The sequence below is a fragment of the Phoenix dactylifera genome, chromosome 17, assembly GCF_051530095.1.
Source record: "Phoenix dactylifera cultivar Ajwa chromosome 17, Ajwa_hap1_PhDact_Kaust_v1.1, whole genome shotgun sequence".
NCBI classification, from domain to species: Eukaryota; Viridiplantae; Streptophyta; class Magnoliopsida; order Arecales; family Arecaceae; genus Phoenix; species Phoenix dactylifera.
This window is the reverse complement of record NC_143206.1, coordinates 12,588,350-12,605,695: the sequence shown is the minus strand read 5'-3', so window position 1 is coordinate 12,605,695 and position 17,346 is coordinate 12,588,350. Positions and strand designations below refer to the sequence as shown.

Here is a 17,346-nt window from a genome sequence, read left to right as displayed (position 1 = left end):
TTTACTATAATCCGGGGAATGATGGATTACAAGCAAGCGAAAGTTTGTCTACGGCATATGACATTTGGTGTGATGACCCGTATTGTCGTGATTGTCATATTTGTCAAGAATTTAGCATTTCACGCAATGATGCAAGACTTTTTTTTGTGAAAAATGAAAAAAAAAAACTAAAGTTTATTTGTTTCTCTTAGATGATAAGCAAATAAGAGCAACGAGAGAGATAAAGACTGTCACACCCCCGCCTCTGCGAGGCACGTGAGGCACCTAGTGCCCACTCGGGGGCCACATAAGGGGGGAACACGGGGCTCCCCTGCCAGATATTGTCCGGTTCTGGGGCTTCACGCAAGCGTCCTTCACCCCTCCTCGGTTTTGTTTTCCACCCAAAATGCGTCTGCAGGATTAGGAGACACCCACCTCATATGCTCAGGCTCTGAAACGAGTCTTTCCGATGTGGGACTATTGGGCCTCACACCCTTTCCACCATCGGACAAGAGCCGTCCTCGGCTCTGATACCAAATGTCACGTCCCCGTCTGCCCGCTAACGAGGGCCGTCTGCCGAGCTATTATAATCCGCTGGCGAGGGCCGTACACAGCAATATGAGAGTTTATAAATCATTATTTTTTTTATTTCATAAATCATAATCATCATAAATAGGTTGGAAAATGATAAATGTCATCATATAATTTAAAATACATAAACATGCCTCAAATATCATTTTTCATGCAGTCTAATATAATCATAATTTTATAACTCATACAATATTAAATAGTCATGAAGGATTCTCTTTAATCAAATTTATGAATCATATGCAATTATATACTTGATCCTAATTTTGAAAAAATATATCATATCAAATACAATTTCATAATTTCATACTTACAATTAAACAGTAAATTGGAAATCAATAAGATGGTGCCAGGGTTACTTACTGAGCTGTGTAGCTCATATCTTATTATCTTCTTTTTCTACAGAGGAATAAGACTATTAGGAACAAGGAGCTTGGTGTTATTCAGGGTTGGGGTAACTGAAAATGTTATGTAATAATCAAATTTTAGAAGTTCTGTACTGCTCCAACTTCATGAATAATGTTATGACATTAGTAAATGAAACTATTTATTTTTATTATGAAATTTTAAGTGGCTTCGTATTATTGTGTGCATAAGATTGCAATAGCACGGCCGTGTCATGATCCGGATTTGGGGCGTGACATTTAGTGGTATCAGAGCCGAGGACGGCTCTTGTCCGATGGTGGGAAGGGTGTGAGGCCCAATAGTCCCACATCGGAAAGACTCGTTCCAGAGCCTGGGCATATGAGGTGGGTGTCTCCTAATCCTGCAGACGCGTTTTGGATGGAAAATAAAATCGGAAAGGGGTGAAGGACGCTTGCGTGAAGCCCCAGAATCGGACAATATCTGGCAGGGGAGCCCCGTGTTCCCTCCTCATGTGGCCCCCACGTGGGCACTAGGTGCCTCACGTGCCTCGCAGAGGCGGGGGCGTGACATTTGGTATCAGAGCCGAGGACGACTCTGTCCGATGGTGGGAAGGGTGTGAGGGCCTGGGCATATGAGGTAGGTGTCTCCAAATCCTGCAGACGCGTTTTGGGTGGAAAACAAAATCGGGGAGGGGTGAAGGACGCTTGCGTGAAGCTCCAGAATCGGACAATATTTGGCAGGGGAGCCCCGCGGTCCCCCCTCATGTGGCCCCCATGTGGGCACTAGGTGCCTCACGTGCCTCGCAGAGGCGGGGGCGTGACAAAGACCAATTGCAATGAGCTTTGAAATAGTTTTCGTATGGTTCATATGATTCTTCTATGACAAATATATTGCGTGAAAGATATATATGATCATTATATTACATCTATAATCATGAGTTAAAAATACGGAAATAGCTTCTTCTTATGTAGGAGTATCGCAATTCTTGCTTAAATAATATATATTTTTTCAAGTGAAAATGATCCTTCTATGCAACCAATTGTACAATATGTCGGTGGAACTAGGTAATAGGAAAACTTATATCCACCTCGAGTAATTGGATAGAAAATTATGAGATATAGAAAAAATCCCTCCCACCATTAACCTCCAAACCAATAATGAGAGTGATGTTTAAATTAAGCTTCTATGGAGCCTCACGGCCCTTGAAAAATGGTTATTTAGGAGTTAGTATGACTTAATCAAGAAAATTTCATATAGTCATTTATTGTATCACGAATATAGTATAGATTATTTTTCTTTAATGGCAATAGAAGGTTCGAGTCATAGATAAAAGTAGAAATCATTATAATATCATATTAGCCACTTAGAATAGTTGATAGTTTCCCATCATAGATAAAAGTAGAAATCATTATGATATCATAATAGCCACTTAGAATAGTTGGTGAAAGCTCATTCTACACTCTATAAGTACATCTTATATATTAGGGCATTCAATAAGTGGATCAAACTTACATAAAAATTAGAGGTGCAAATGGATCGGGTCGGGTCATGAGTAGGGGCGGCAATCGGGTCGGGTCAGGCATAAACAGGTCGGGTCAGATATAAATCGGGTCAAAAAATTATAAACCTGAACCCGACCTGTTTATTAAATAAGTCAGGAATTACAACCTGAATCCGACCTATTTAATAAACAGGTCACCTGACCCGACCCATTTAAGACCCGTTTAAGAAAAAAAAAGAAAAAACATGGGGGCCGGCGGGATGGGGGGAGAGAGAGAGAGAGAGAGAGGAAGAGGAGAGACCAAGAGAGAGAGAGAGAGAGAGAGAGGAGGAGAGACCGAGAGAGAGGCAGTAGGGTAAAGGAGAAAAAAAAAATAACTGCTCATCTTCTTCCCCGATCGGCCTCCCTCGCCATGGCTGCGCCCGAGCCACCACCCCGCACCGCCCACGGCATCCACGCTGCGCCCGAGCCGCCACCCCGCACCGCCCGCGGCGTCCCCGCTGCGCCCGAGCCGCTACCCCGCACCACCCGCGGACTTCGCCTTGCCACGTCGCCGCGGACTCCGCCTTGCCGCGTCTCCGACGACCTCGACGCTGTTGGATCTGGAATAAGGCTTCTTCGGAGCCGTCGATTTGGAGGAGGAAGAAGGGTGGAGGAGAGGGAGGAGGAGGAGGAGGAGGAGAAGGGCGAGAACCGTCGATTTGGAGGAGGAGGAGGAAGGGTGGAGGAGAAGGAGGAGGAGGAGGAGGAGAACTGTTGATTTGGAAGAGGAGGAGAAAGGATGGAGGAGAAGGAAGAGGAGGAGAGAATAGCCATGGGGAGGTGGACTTGAGGTTCGGAGGAGAGGAGACTCGGGGAGGAGCTGAGGGAATAGAGCTTGGCGGCGCCATTTCAATGTTTCACAAACCCTAAATCCTAATTCTAAAATCGGGCTGAATCGGGCCTAGACAGTGAAATCGGGCTATGGAGTGAAATCGGGCCTAGGCAGAGAGTTGGGCCGGCTCTGGACTTTATCTTGTGGGTTATGACTCTCATCTATCAGCCCAATAGTTAAACGGGTTAAACGGGTCAGACATCTAAAACCCGTATCCGACCTAATTAATAAACAGGTTAAACGGGTCAACCTGTTTACGATCCGAACCTGTTTACGCCAAACCCAAACCTGTTTATGGCGGGTCGAACACGGGTCGGGTTGGCGGGTTTGGTCATATTTTGCCACCCCTAGTCATGAGTGACCCCGACCTAATCCGATTCCTTGTTCGAATTCTAATTTTAGACCCAAACCCAACCCAATAGACGATCGGATCGAAAAAATGTTGTAGTAGAATACTTATAATAAATACTGTAGTAGGATGAAAAATTTGTTTGAGATGATTTTTCTCATGTGTTATGTACAACATTGGGGAAAAAAAACTATAGTTCAGGCCGAAGCATGAGAAAAGGTAAGAGGAAGGCCAGTAAGACTTGGATGAATTAGATAATAGGTATATAAAACTTACGATTTGAGGCTGTATTCTGATGTAAGAACATGTCATAAAACTGAAGTATAAACTTGTCTTAAAATTATAGAATGAGGTTGCTTCTATTAATTGTTAAAGTAATATGATTTTGAGGTGCAATGACTAGTTTTCATAGATTTCCAATTAGGGTTTCAAATAGGTTGGCTAGGAATGGGCATGCTTGATGCTCACCAGACTAGATTCATTTTCGAGTCTTGATTTTGGACTCAAACCTAGCTTTTGGTCATGTTGTCAGTAGTGCCTTCTAGGTGCTTAGAGAGCCTAGATTGCTAAGCAAGCGATAGACTGACGTCATGAACTCGCAACTCAAAATCTTAAATTATTAGGAGGAGGACCGGCCTAGACTAGTAGACCCATATTATAAGGAGGACCGACCCAAAAGTTTAAACTTCTGTGAAAATGACCATCTTAGGGCCCCAAGTTTTCATGTGGGATGTCCACTTTGATGCGGTATGCTTTTCTTCTTCTTCCTCCCTCTCCTTCTGTATTTTCCGGCCTACTTGTCCGTGGGAACCAAATTATGTGATTCCCTTTGCTCATATCCAATCATCCTAAGGTTGGTGTTTATCCTCAGATATTCAACTAGGATCCACTCTTTCCCTGTTCCAATGGGAAGACAACCATCTATCCACTCCAAATCCTTTTCGATCTCAAGATCACCTCTTTTTTTGATTCCACTTTGGTAGCGTCCAAAGCTAACACCAGATATTGCCATTTACCATCTAATAGCGCACGGCCCTACAGGCTGAACAATCCATCCACTAGAATGAAAAAGTTGGAAGGAGGGGAATAGGTGCTACAAGCAATACAAGTTGCAGGATAAGATGAAAATAGCATTTGCCTCCTCCTCCTTCTTTCTTCTTTCTTTTTCTTTTTTTAAATCCTTCGAAAAAAATCTTATGGAGTTATCATATCATGTCTCTGTTCCTTTACTACTCAGTTATCTTCTTTTCTCTGTTGGTTGCGCTTATGCGGAGTTGGTATGAGCCAATATGCTAAAAATAAAATAAAATAAAATAAATTAAATTAAATTAAATTAAATGAATGTAGCATCTACAGAGTTATCTAAATTCAACATGTTGTCCGGTCATCATCCCTTTATTTATTTTTTTTTTTTTATTTTTTTGTTGCTAAGGTCTCCGGTCATCATCTTTGGCATTGACCTTATTACCAATCATTCCAGCATTCCTGCGACACCGCCCTCCGCCGCGTCGTCTCCCTCAGGCTCTCCGCTGCTGCCAACTTCCTCTTCGGCCCCATCCCGCCGGATCTCTCCTTCCTCTCCGACCTCCGCCACCTCAACCTCTCGAACAACGTCTTCAATGGAAGCTTCCCCTCCGCACTCCGCCGCCTCAGAAACCTCGACGTGCTCGACCTCTACAACAACAACCTCACAGGCGTCCTGCCGGTGGAAGTGGCGGAGCTTCCCAGCCTACGCCCCCTCCACCTCGGCGGCAACTTCTTCTCCGGCGTCATCCTCCCCGAGAACGGCCGCTGGGAGCACATTGAATACCTCGCCGTCTCCGGAAACGAGCTCCGCGGCGCCATCCCGCCGGAGATCGGCAACCTCAGCCGCCTCCGCCAGCTCTACGTCGGCTACTTCAACAGCTATGACGGCAGCATCCCGCCTGAGATCGGCGACCTCTCTGCCCTTGTCCGATTCGATGCCGCGAACTGCGGCCTCTCCAGCGAGATCCCGCCGGAGCTCGACCGGCTCGAGAACCTTGACACACTCTTCCTCCAGGTGAACGGCCTCTCCGGCGAGCTGCCGCCGGAGCTCGGCCGCCTCCGGAGCCTCAAGTCCATGGACCTCTCCAACAACGCCCTCACCGGCGAGATCCCGCCGATCTCCGGAATCTAACCCTGCTGAACCTATTCTGGAACAAGCTCTACGGCACGGTCCCGGACTTCATCGGTGACCTGCCGGAATTGGAAGTGCTCCAGTTGTGGGACAACAACTTCACCGGAATCATCCCCCGGGGAATCGGCCGGAGCGGCAAGCTTCAGCTCCTCGATCTCTCTTCCAACAAGCTCACCGGCGACCTCCCGCCTGAGCTCTGCTCCCGCAACAAGCTCCATTCTCTAATCGCTCTCGGGAACGCCCTCTTCGGCCCCATCCCGGAGTCCCTCGGCCAGTGCTTGTCCCTCAGCCGAGTGAGATTGGGTCAGAACTACTTCAATGGATCGATTCCTAGTGGTTTATTTTACTTGCCTAAGCTCGCCCAGGTCGTTCTTCCGGACAACCTCCTCGCCGCTGGTTTCCCCGACACCGGCGATGCCCCGATCTCGTCAAGCCTTGGCCAGATCTCGTCAAGAAACCACCTTGAAGGGAGTATCCCGCCGTCCATTGCCACGATGCAGAGTCTCACCGCCGTCGATTTCTCCTTCAACCATCTCTCCGGCTTGGTCCCCAGCACCGGCCGGTTCAGCTACTTCAATGCCACTTCCTTTGTCGGCAATCCGGAACTCTGCGGGCCCTACCTTGGCCAGTGCGGATTCACCGGCGCCAATGGCACGGGCTCTTCCCATGCCCGAGGCCCCCTGCCGGCCTCCTTCAAGCTTCCAATGGTCATTGTTCTCCTCCTCTGTTCCATTGCCTTCGCCATCGCTGCCATCCTCAAAGCCCGGTCTTTAAAGAAGGCGAGCAAGGCCCGGGCATGGAAGCTGACAGCTTTCCAGCGTCTGGACTTCACCTGTGACGACGTGCTCGATTGCCTCAAGGAAGATAACATTATCGGAAAAGGATGGGCCGGGATTGCGTACAAGGGCGTGATGCCCGACGGCGAACAGGTGGCGGTGAGGAGGCTGCCGGCGATGAGGCGGGGCTCGTCGCATGACCATGAATTCTAAGCTGAGATCCAGACTCTAGGGAGGATTCGGCATCGCCACATTGTGAGGTTGCTCGGCTTCTGTTCGAACCATGAAACCTATCTTCTGGTCTGCCCAATGGAAGCCTTGGGGAGGTCCTCCATGGCAAGAAGGGGAGCCATTTGCGGTGGGACGCAAGGTATAAGATCGCGCGCGGTGGAGGCAGCAAAGGGCCTCTGCTATCTCCACCATGATTGTTCGCCTTTGGTCCTCCATCGTGACGTGAAGTCGAACAACATCCTCCTCGATTCCAACTTCGAAGCACATGTCGCTGACTTTGGGCTCGCCAAGTTCTCGCAGGATTCCGGTACAATTCTTGCTTAAAAACATGGAAATTGCTTCTTCATGTGCCGGAGTATCTTAATTCTTGCTTAAATAATATTTCTTTTTCAAGTGAAAATAAAGGTAGATGGATATAGAATCGATCCTTCTATACACGCAATTGTACAGTATGTCGTGGAACTAGCTAATAGGAAAACTTATATCCACCTCGAGTAATGATACAGAAAATTATAAGACATAGAAAAAAATCCCTCCCACCATTAACCTGCAAACCATCAATGAGAGTGATGTTTAAATTAAGCTTCTACGGAGCCTCACGAGCTGAAAAAAATGGTTATTTAGGGATTAGTATGACTCAATCCTGAAAATTTTAAATAGTCATTTATCGTATCACCAATATAGTGCGGGTTATTTTTCTTTTATGGCAATAGAAATTGCAAATCATAGATAAAAGTAAAAATCATTATAATATCATAATAGCCACTTAGAATAGTTGGTGGAAGCTCATTCTACACTCTACAAGTACATCTTATATATTAGGGTATTCAATAAATGGATTAACCTTACATAAAAATTAGGGGTGCAAATGGGTCGGGTCGGGTCATGAGTGACCTCGACCCAATTCAGTTCTTGTTTGAGTCCTAATTTTGGATCCAGACCCAACCCAATAAAAGATCAGGTCGGATCGGATCTACTGTTATATGTTTTAACCCAACGGATCATTCGGGTCGGAGAGGGTCCATGTATAACCCATACCAAATCCAAAAAATTTGGGTCCGGTTTGGGTCAAACCATCTATGACTTTAGAACTTGTTTGCATCATTGTGGGCTGCATCTCACAAGCCTAAATAATTTTATAAATTTGGGTCGGGTTGGGATGGGTTGTAGGATTGAAAACTCAAAATTATCCAAATTTCAAATGAGTCGGGTTGGATCGGGTCGGGTCTGATTTCAGTAAACTCAGATCCGACCCAGAAAATGGAACGAATCCAATTTTAGGACCCAACTTGGCCCACGGGTCCTCCAAAATGGGTCGGGTTGGGTCTAAGCGGGTCGGGTTGGGTCGGGTCGGGTCGGGTCGGGTCACGAGTCAATGCGACCCATTTGTAGCCTTAATAAAAATATACTCAAATATATATGTATATGTTTGCATGCAAAATGATGTATTTAGACGGCTCTCAATAATTTTTTTATCAATACAAATAGGTTGTAGTCTAAAAAGAAAAAAAATCTGTATCAGATATTGAACATATGTATATCGGATGTTTATTATCTGTCTCATACTTATATCTAGAAAAAAAAATCATCAGATGGGCCTAAATGGGTAGCATTCTGTTTTTTTTTTTTCAAAAAAAAACTTTCCTCGTAAAAGCAAAAACTAAAGTCTTAGGTTTGGAAAGTGTTGAACCCGCCGGTATAGAGGTGAAACCTGCCAACATGCAACCAAATACCATCCCTTCTTATATAAGTCCCCTTTGACTATTGCTAGGAGATTTGGATTCTGTTTTCAAAATGAAGGCAGGACAAGCACATGACCACCCACCCATGTAGATCGTGGTCCTTAATCTTCCAATTGCACGAGAACAAAAATGAGTCTCATTGGGTATATGGTTTGAAATTTTGACCTAAACCCAACTCAAATGTCATATCAAACAAGGCCTAAATAAGCTTTAGGTCCAGTATAAGGATATAATCACTCTAGAAAGAACGCTAGATCAAATCTCCTTTCACTGGCATGCTGATGTTAATTAGGCCTGTGTCAAAATTTAATCCATACACTCCAAAGCCAACTTTCCTGGGTTTTTTCCCTTCCTACTGGATTTTAGCTCGTGCTCCTTCCGTCAGCTCTGCCATCAGCTCCAGGTATATATATCTTTATATATATATATATACACACACACACACACACACACATATACTTATCAAGCTATGCTCAATTCCAACCAGAAATTCTCCTGCCAGTTCTCACTCCTCAGAATATCGGAATCTTCGACGTACTTTCTCCCCCAAGCCAAGCTTCCCTAAGAAACCTTCCCATATTCTTTCCTGGTAAATGTGAGCGAAAATGTACACGTTGCTTCTCTCACTCCACCTACCATCGTAAACCCTAATTACGAACCATAAGTGGAAAGTTCCAAATAGGCTTAAATAAAGTGTTTCCCTGATATCGCAGTTCTTCTAAAGCAATCTTTTGTTCGATCCTCTTCAATGGGTTGTCAGTCCAGCAAGCCCGACCAAGCGATCGTTGTAAGCTCGATCGACGCTATCAGAGCAGTTCGACTTGATGATACGTACCGGCTCGTGGAGGAGCTCCGATCCCTTGGCGTCGCTTCCGGCCTCCACCCGGTCTCCCAGGCCGTCTCCGGCGCACCTGAGCTCAAGGAGGCAATCTCGAAGAACCCCAGCCTCCAATCCTTTGTAAATGACCACCTCAACGTTGTCATCACGACGCTGAGGTCTCTCGCCAGGGTCAGAGGCCTTCTCGACAAGTCCCGCGGAATTTCATCTTCTGTCGGCGCGGCTCTCGAAGGCTTCGAGAAGGAGAATGCCGAAAGAAGGAATGACAAGAAGGAGAAGAAGAAGAAGAATAAGAAGAAGAAGACGAAGATCACCAACAAGTGCTCGGAGGTGGTGGAAAAGTTGAAGGGGTCGAGGGCGTTGGGCGACCCGTTCGCGGGCCTAAACACCGATGAGCTACGGCCGGCTTGCGAATGGCAGCGGTCGCTGCTGGACGCGCTGCGTCGAAGGCATCGCGAGCTCGAGAAGAGGCTGAGATCGGTCAAGAAGTGGAGGAAGGCTTGGAATGTCATCTACACGGCAGGGTTCGTGGCGGTCTTAGCCTGCTCGGTGGTGCTCGCGGCTGTGGCGTCACCAGCTGCCGCCGTCACAGGAGCCACGGCATGTGCCACTGCCATGAAGGCTGTCGAGCCGTGGATCAACTCGGTGTGCGACGAGCGCGAGGGCTCGTTGCAGGGGGAGAAGGATGTTATAGCGACGATGCGAAGAAAGGGTGGGTTTGCAGTGCATGACTTGGAGAACGTAAGGTCGATTGTTGAGAAGTTAAAGATTGACATCGATGCGATGTTGGATCGTGTTGACTTTGCAATCAGCAAGGCGGAGGATGGGGAGGAGATGGCGGTCAAGATTGGGAATGAGGATATTATGGCAAAGAAGGGGGACGTTGATAAAGGTGTTGATACTTTGAAGGAGAAGTTGGATTCGTCTGAGCGTGAGATTATGAGGGCGGCAACTGAGTTCTTGGAGACCATAATGAAGGACATCTAGGTCTTGACCCAGATGCCTGTTTTGCGCTCTCTCTCTCTCTCTCTCTCTCTCTCAAGAGAACACTAATTTTAGATGGCCACCCTTTAATTCGATTATGGAGATGGATAGCTATTAAATAGAGCACAGTATACAATATGAAGAACAAGCTATCTAGGGCATGCAATGTTCCATCCATGATCAGATTACGTGGTGTCTGTCTAGTGTTGTACCACTCTGTATCGTGCAAGTTGGCAAAGGATCCAAAATCCTAGGTGTTTTCAGTTTGTAAAGATGTGTGAGGTCTTTTTATTTCGAGCAAATATAAAGTTAGAGAGTTTTTTTTTTGGTTTGTCTTTCTGATGCTAATTAGAATGCGTGGTGCAGAACTTAGAAAGAACCCTAGCTTGCTTCCTTTCTCTTACGCGCATCCATGCATGTTATCACTTTATTTCTATGAGGACAAGACTTCATAGGTTTGTACTATTGTTGACTAAAGATTCAGAGAATCTTAGAATATCAATGATTGTGGAACCAAGTGTTGACTCTATATAAACATAAATTCAAGTAACATGGAAATCCCTTTTTTTCTTCATTGGTAAGTACATAAAAACTTTTAGTTACCAAGATAACTAAAGCTATGTGGCTAATGTAAGAGCAGTAAAAGCTCATATTAACAAATGATTAGATTTGAACGCTATAAATCTTAGGAATGGTTTTCTTTAATTGGTACTTTCTCCAAAATTTGTTATCTACATGCATCCTTCCAACATTAAAAATAAAACCCTGATAAACTAAAGGATTGAAGGGTACTGCCTTAGGAGCCCTTGAAGAGACTAGTCAGACATTGTATGCGGCCATGTGCATGGATGCACCTATACGTACTCGGCATATTTGTTCTTATGATAAATTCCCCCAATCACCATTCACTTTTTTCACGAAACCCAGGTTATTTTTTCAAGGTGATTTTTCTGAGTTCCCATAGCAGTGAACTTAATTAATTAAGCTTGCATAGTTGGTAATTGGCGGGAATTTAGACTTTATTTGCAGTGTATTAGATATGATTAGAATTCAAGTAATAAAAGATAAATGGAAAAGGCTCGAATAAGTGTCTATTCTAATTACTGCAGTCATTGCATCATGAATCTCCATGTAAATATTCTCTTTTAATAATAAATGGGTGGACTTATCCTCTCTTTCCATCCGAAAGAAAAGTCTACTCTTGGGCGTGCCGTGGATTTTTTTTTTCAACAAAAAAAATTTGAAATCATGAAACAGCTATTGTGAAACCTTTTCGTAGTTATTCACCACCAAAATCAAAGGAAAACAAAATATCTTGTAACACAAATACGTTCCACAATTGAAAGGGCCACTGCTAGCTTGAAGTGTGGAATCTTCAGAGTACGTGCATGGAAACTCAGAGGAGATATGTATGAATGGAGAGGGTGCTATTACATCAAGGCTTCTAATAAAACTATGCTTCCATGTACTCTCATGGAAATTGAGGGGAATAGTTGACCACAAAATTCATAATGATGCCTATCCTTGAAGTGACAGCGCGTAATGAAGAGATCAGATGGTTCAGTGACATTTCGTGGAAGGTGTAAGGTGAAAAATGTCAAACACCTGATCTCACGTCACTGCTGAGCAAGCAAGAAGCTTGGGGCCTTGCCTCCACCTACAATCCAGATTAAAGAATGATTTAATTGGTATCTAACAAGTTACAAGAGTTTGCAGCAAAGTTTGCCAAACTATCCGATTTAAGATGTATTGAATCAAATTGGTGCAGAATTGGGATGATTCAACCCTTCAAAGTAGGATACTGTCTTTTCTTCAAAAAAAAAGAAAGAAGGATAATGGATAAATTAGTCTAAACCAAGCCAAATCAACTTATTCTGTCCGGTTTCGAGCGGTAATATTCTCGTTATAGATAACCTCCTCCTTCCATCTTGATCTTGACCCCTAACCCTTACTTTGGCTCTCTCCTCACTCTGATCCCCTTGCCTCACCCTCCTCTTGAGTCCCTCCTCAACTTTTGGTGGCAACAATAAATGATGACTCCCCGATCCCTCTCTCCCCCCCTCCAATCTCTATGTCTCAAACTCTTCTGAGTCCTTTCTTGTTTTCTCGCGACTGATGCACTAGATCAAGAGCTGAAATAGCAACTTAAAAACTGATGTAATAGACTAGGAGCTGATATAGCATCTTAGAGGCTGACGTGGTGGTAGATCAAGAGCTTGATGTGGCAGAATACGAGCTGTTATAGCAGCTCAGAAGCTGATGTAACAAATTAGAAGTTGGTATAACAACTTAAAAGTCGATATGGAAAACTGATGTGTCTGATTGACGTGACAGACTGACATGTCTGTTGATGTGGCTAATTGACTTATCTAATGATGTGACAACGAGAAGACATATAGAAGTTGATAGTTGTAGTGAGGACAGAGCTTAGAGAGAAGACAACCGAAGATCAACGATCCTCGTAGACGGAGGCATCATGGAAGCGAAGCATTAGTTGAGTGACTTGTAAGATGATGTGGCAGCGAGAAGGCATATAAAAGATAACAGTTGCAGCGAGGACAAAGTTCAGAGCGAAGGCAACTGAAGGTCGATGATTCTCGTAGAGGAGCAAAAGACTTCGAACTAGATGGTAAAAGAACCGGAGGCAACAAATAAAATCGAAGATGGAGAGAAAGAAGCCGGGCGACAATGTAGAGAGTCAACTGAAGATCTAAAGCCGAGGAGAAAAGTGATGGAGAGAAGCTAGGAATCCATTAGAAAATAATGGATCTTCGAATGTTAATCTACCAAAAATAGAGAAAATACAGATCTAGTAGGGAATATGAGAACTTCGAATGTTAATTCACTAATAAATAGAAAATCCATAGAAAAACAAAGGATCTGCGAATCTACCAGAAAACAAAGAATCTTCAGATGTTGATTCATCAGAAAACAGAGGTCAATAAATCGACAATAGGGATTTTCACAGCTTTTAGACAAGGCAATGATGACCATAGCAAAGACGAAAGAGATAACGACAACAGATTAGGTGATCAGAGGTTCTGATACTATATTAAAATATTTGCAGAAGAAGAGAGAAATAAAAAAAAAGAGAGAAAAATAATTTTATTTCTCCATTCCATATATTCGATACATCTCGGGCTTATATATACTTGTCTACAGACTCCATGCAAAGAAAATAATATACGCTGATATAAAATCATGCTAATAAAAAAAATAATACTCGTTGATACAAGTTGTTATGTGATTTCTAAAATCACTCTAATAAGATCATGCTAACAAAGAAAAATGATACTGACCGATACAAGATCACACTAATAAAAAAAATAATACTGACCAATACGGGATCACGCTAGCAATAAAAAATAATATGGGCTAATATAGGTTGTTACGTGATCTCTAAAATTATACTAATACTGCGTAACACTGTTTTATAATACAATACTATGCTAACCTAGTATATGATCAAGATTGATTGCAACAATAGTACCTTGAATCTAATTTTCCTAGGTTAACTTATATATTAATTTATTCTTGGCCTTGGCTAGGATTGGAATTGGGCTCAGGCTAAGCCGACTTTGGGTCGGGCTACGGGCTAGGCCCTGAAAGATTTTGGACAGTATTTGGGCTTAAATATAGAGCCCATATATTTTTCAAGCGGGGCTTTGGTATATCATTGGCCTACCTTGAGCTCGAGCCTAGACGAGGCTCAAAATGGAGCCTGAACTCAAGCCCGAAATGGAGCCCGAACTTAAGTACTTGTTTATGAACTGTTTAGAAAATAAGAATGCCATTTCCAATTGTGTTATCAATTCATTTTTCTTGTAAACATGTCTCTGATTATTAGATGGTGGCTAACATAAAGCTACAATATTTCATCAAACAAAATGTGAAGTTATATTATGAAAGGTTGAAAGATTAAACTTCAATTAGGTTTAGCCTGGCCCAGTTTTTAGTCAAAACAGATAATTCGAACCGGTCCAATCGTGTTCAGATCGAGTCCGGGCTTGGGCTTGGGTCAAGCTCGGGTCTGAATTTTCCCAAAGCTTTTGAGCCTAAGCTCAGCCGAAATCTCGACAAAAATTCAGGCTAGACTGGGGTAGGGGAGCTTCCCGACCTGTTTCTAGACCTAGCCTTGACTATAGTAGTCTGTGCTCGAATCTTGTGTAGCCATGGATGAACTAGACTATCTTGTGCCCTTCTAAAACGTCCCTGTTGCTAGATACATTGCTTATCAGCCATGTTAAATCTCAGGAGATCTATATTAGTTTTGAAGGGCACCTACTCTATCAGGAGAAGCAGAGCCATAGGGCTACAATATACATTATTAATAACTTTTTCACCTTGCATTTGTATTTTCCTCCCCTCTCTCCCTCTCCGTTACCTTCCATTAGCTCACGTTGACTTAAAATAAAATCTTAGCCTACACGACAAAATTTCAACAGATAAGCACCTTCTGTTACTTGATGATGATGGCGAAGCCTTTAGATTGGATGCTTAAGGAAATTGCAAGGGAACCTAACTAGATGGCGCAGGTCTTGTTAGAGACAAAATTAAATTTTCCTTGTAAATTCGTGGAAATTGAGAGGCATAAGCAAGGGCACCCAAACTAAAAGAGCATGGTAGCCGCCCAATTTTTTGCTTGATCTCTCGCTGTACATAGGCCGGAGGTCGTAGGCTTCATGTCTCTAACAAATGAGTTTCCTTTGACTCTGCTGGTAGTACTGATGCTATACTGACGTGAGCTACCGTTGTACTAAAAAAAAAAGAACAAATGAGTTTATGTCGACATGTTAACAAATAAGCCAGATGATTTCGTGTTATTTCGTAGAATCTTCGGGGCATAAAGCTCCAGCATCCTTTCCCCTCCTCCAATTTTTAGGTTTTAGAGTCCGGGATCTGCAACTCAGATCAGAAGAAGGTTTATGTTTCAACTAGACTGCATTTAGGACACGTGTTGAGGAACATGTATCGAAATAAAGGTGTTATTGTAAAAACCAGTCCTTAGAATTTAAGAACCTATTTGGATAATCCTGCTGAATACGAGGCTTGATCCAGCCCATGTCAGCCGGACCTCTTCCAGCCAATTTCCTCGCGAAGGGATGAGAGAAAAAAAAAGAAATCTGCGAAGAATTTTCCCCCTCTATAACACTTCTGAAGCTAATTCCTGTGAATCCTATAAATATAGGCTTGGCCCAACTTATGCCTTCTACGTACGTTGCTGGATTGCACAGGATTATCCAAACAGCAACCCAACCCACAACTAATATGCAAGAAAGTCTTGTGGGCCCAATTTAAACTAGATACAGCTTTGGGCCTAAAGTGGCTTGGGCCGGCCGTGGGTCCCAAGATGTCGATGACATCGTGCCGGCGGAGTTGGCCATGATGGTTCACAGACTCCATGGGCCTCCCTCACCACCGTGGATCTTAGTTTCATTTCATTTCTGTGTTTCTGCTCGACATTTTGCTTCCTGTTGATTTTTTGCTTTTGTCCCTCCACTCTGTTGATTTTGTTGCAGTGTAAGATTTTACATTTTAAATATATTGTATATAATAGATGCGAACTAAAATATGTCTTCCATCCCCACCAACTTCTATAGGAGCTTTGTCTTCCATCCTCACTAATTTCTATCGGGGCTTCAAGGAAGTTGTCCCCGGCCCATATTTGTTCCAACATGTATACTATTTGAATAATTTTAGAAATCATGTAACAATATGTATCAATTTATATTATTATTTTTTTGTTAGCGTGATCCTGTATAAATAACTATTATTTGTCTTTGTTATCATAATCTTGATAATAACTTATATCGGCAAGAAATTTACACGCACATTATCTACTAAATGACCGCCTCAAGTTAGCGTTTCTTAGTTTAGATAATCTTGTATCCAATTACACCTTACCAGGGTTGGTTCACACGTTGCTTAAGTTGAGTGGATGCCACGCGTTGTATTTATTTTGCATCTCCTTCCACTCGATCCCCCCGTCCCCAAAACCCCAACCCATACCGAAAAAAAAAAAGGAAAAAGAAAAGAAAGAAAGAGCGTTGCGCATGAAATCAGAAACAATGTCAAATAAATTCTTTCAATCAAAAAATTAAAAAAAAAAGTCAAGTAAATTCTAGCTCTGAATTGAATTAAAGAATATTAGCTGCTAGCATCAAGCAATCCTTTCAGGAGATAATTACTTTGATGAAAAGTGAACCAATGAACGCGTGTCAAGTAGTGACAATGCATCAATGGAATGATGCCAGTCTGTAAACAGCTGGTTTCCTCAACCAAATCCTATTGCCGAGGATAAAGGAAAGAACCACATTCGATGGTTGGATGCAGCTTGATATAGACGTCTCCTTCAAGATTTGGTGGCTCGATGAGGGGACCAGTAGCAATTTAATTCTTCTCCTTTCAGAGAAGCCACTGAAGACAAATGGCAATAAACATCACACGGCTTATGATGAGGCTACACTTTGATGTTAATAAATATGTTAAAAGAGAGGTCCCCCGTGGTGAGCTGCACGCTGCATGGGCAAGTCTTTCTCTATCATAATAAAAAGTAACCCAATATATTAATAAAAGCTCGAGCGAGATGGAGAAAGATTCGAGATATATAAGCGATGATGAGTAGAGATGAAAAAGCTTTCCAAGCCAAATATATATTCAGAGAGACTGACTGCTTACATGACTTACCATTCAAATGGTACTATATGAAAAAAAAAAAAGAAGCTTAGAGCACCCTATGATATTTTGTTTTTTTGATCTTATTGAATATGTTCGTACCTATATAGTATAAAGTGCGTGTCCGAAACCTCTAACAGTACATGAGAGGGAAAATTAATAAAGCGAAAAGCATCCTCGATGGAATTAAAAAGTGTCCTCAATTACACTTATAAGAAACCTTAGTAAGCCTTCTTTTTCCGCTGAAATCGAAAATATCATATATAACGTGTATGAATACAACCT

General features: G+C 43.1%; 1 pseudogene across 1 annotated transcript; it reads left to right on the top strand.

Moving 5' to 3' along the window:
• Window positions 1–5,119: 5,119 nt before the first annotated feature.
• LOC103707314 (uncharacterized) lies at window positions 5,120–10,712 on the top strand (annotated as a pseudogene). Its single transcript, XR_015974287.2, has 2 exons — window positions 5,120–7,129; window positions 9,278–10,712. The product of XR_015974287.2 is annotated as an uncharacterized LOC103707314 (transcript).
• Window positions 10,713–17,346: the final 6,634 nt, after the last annotated feature.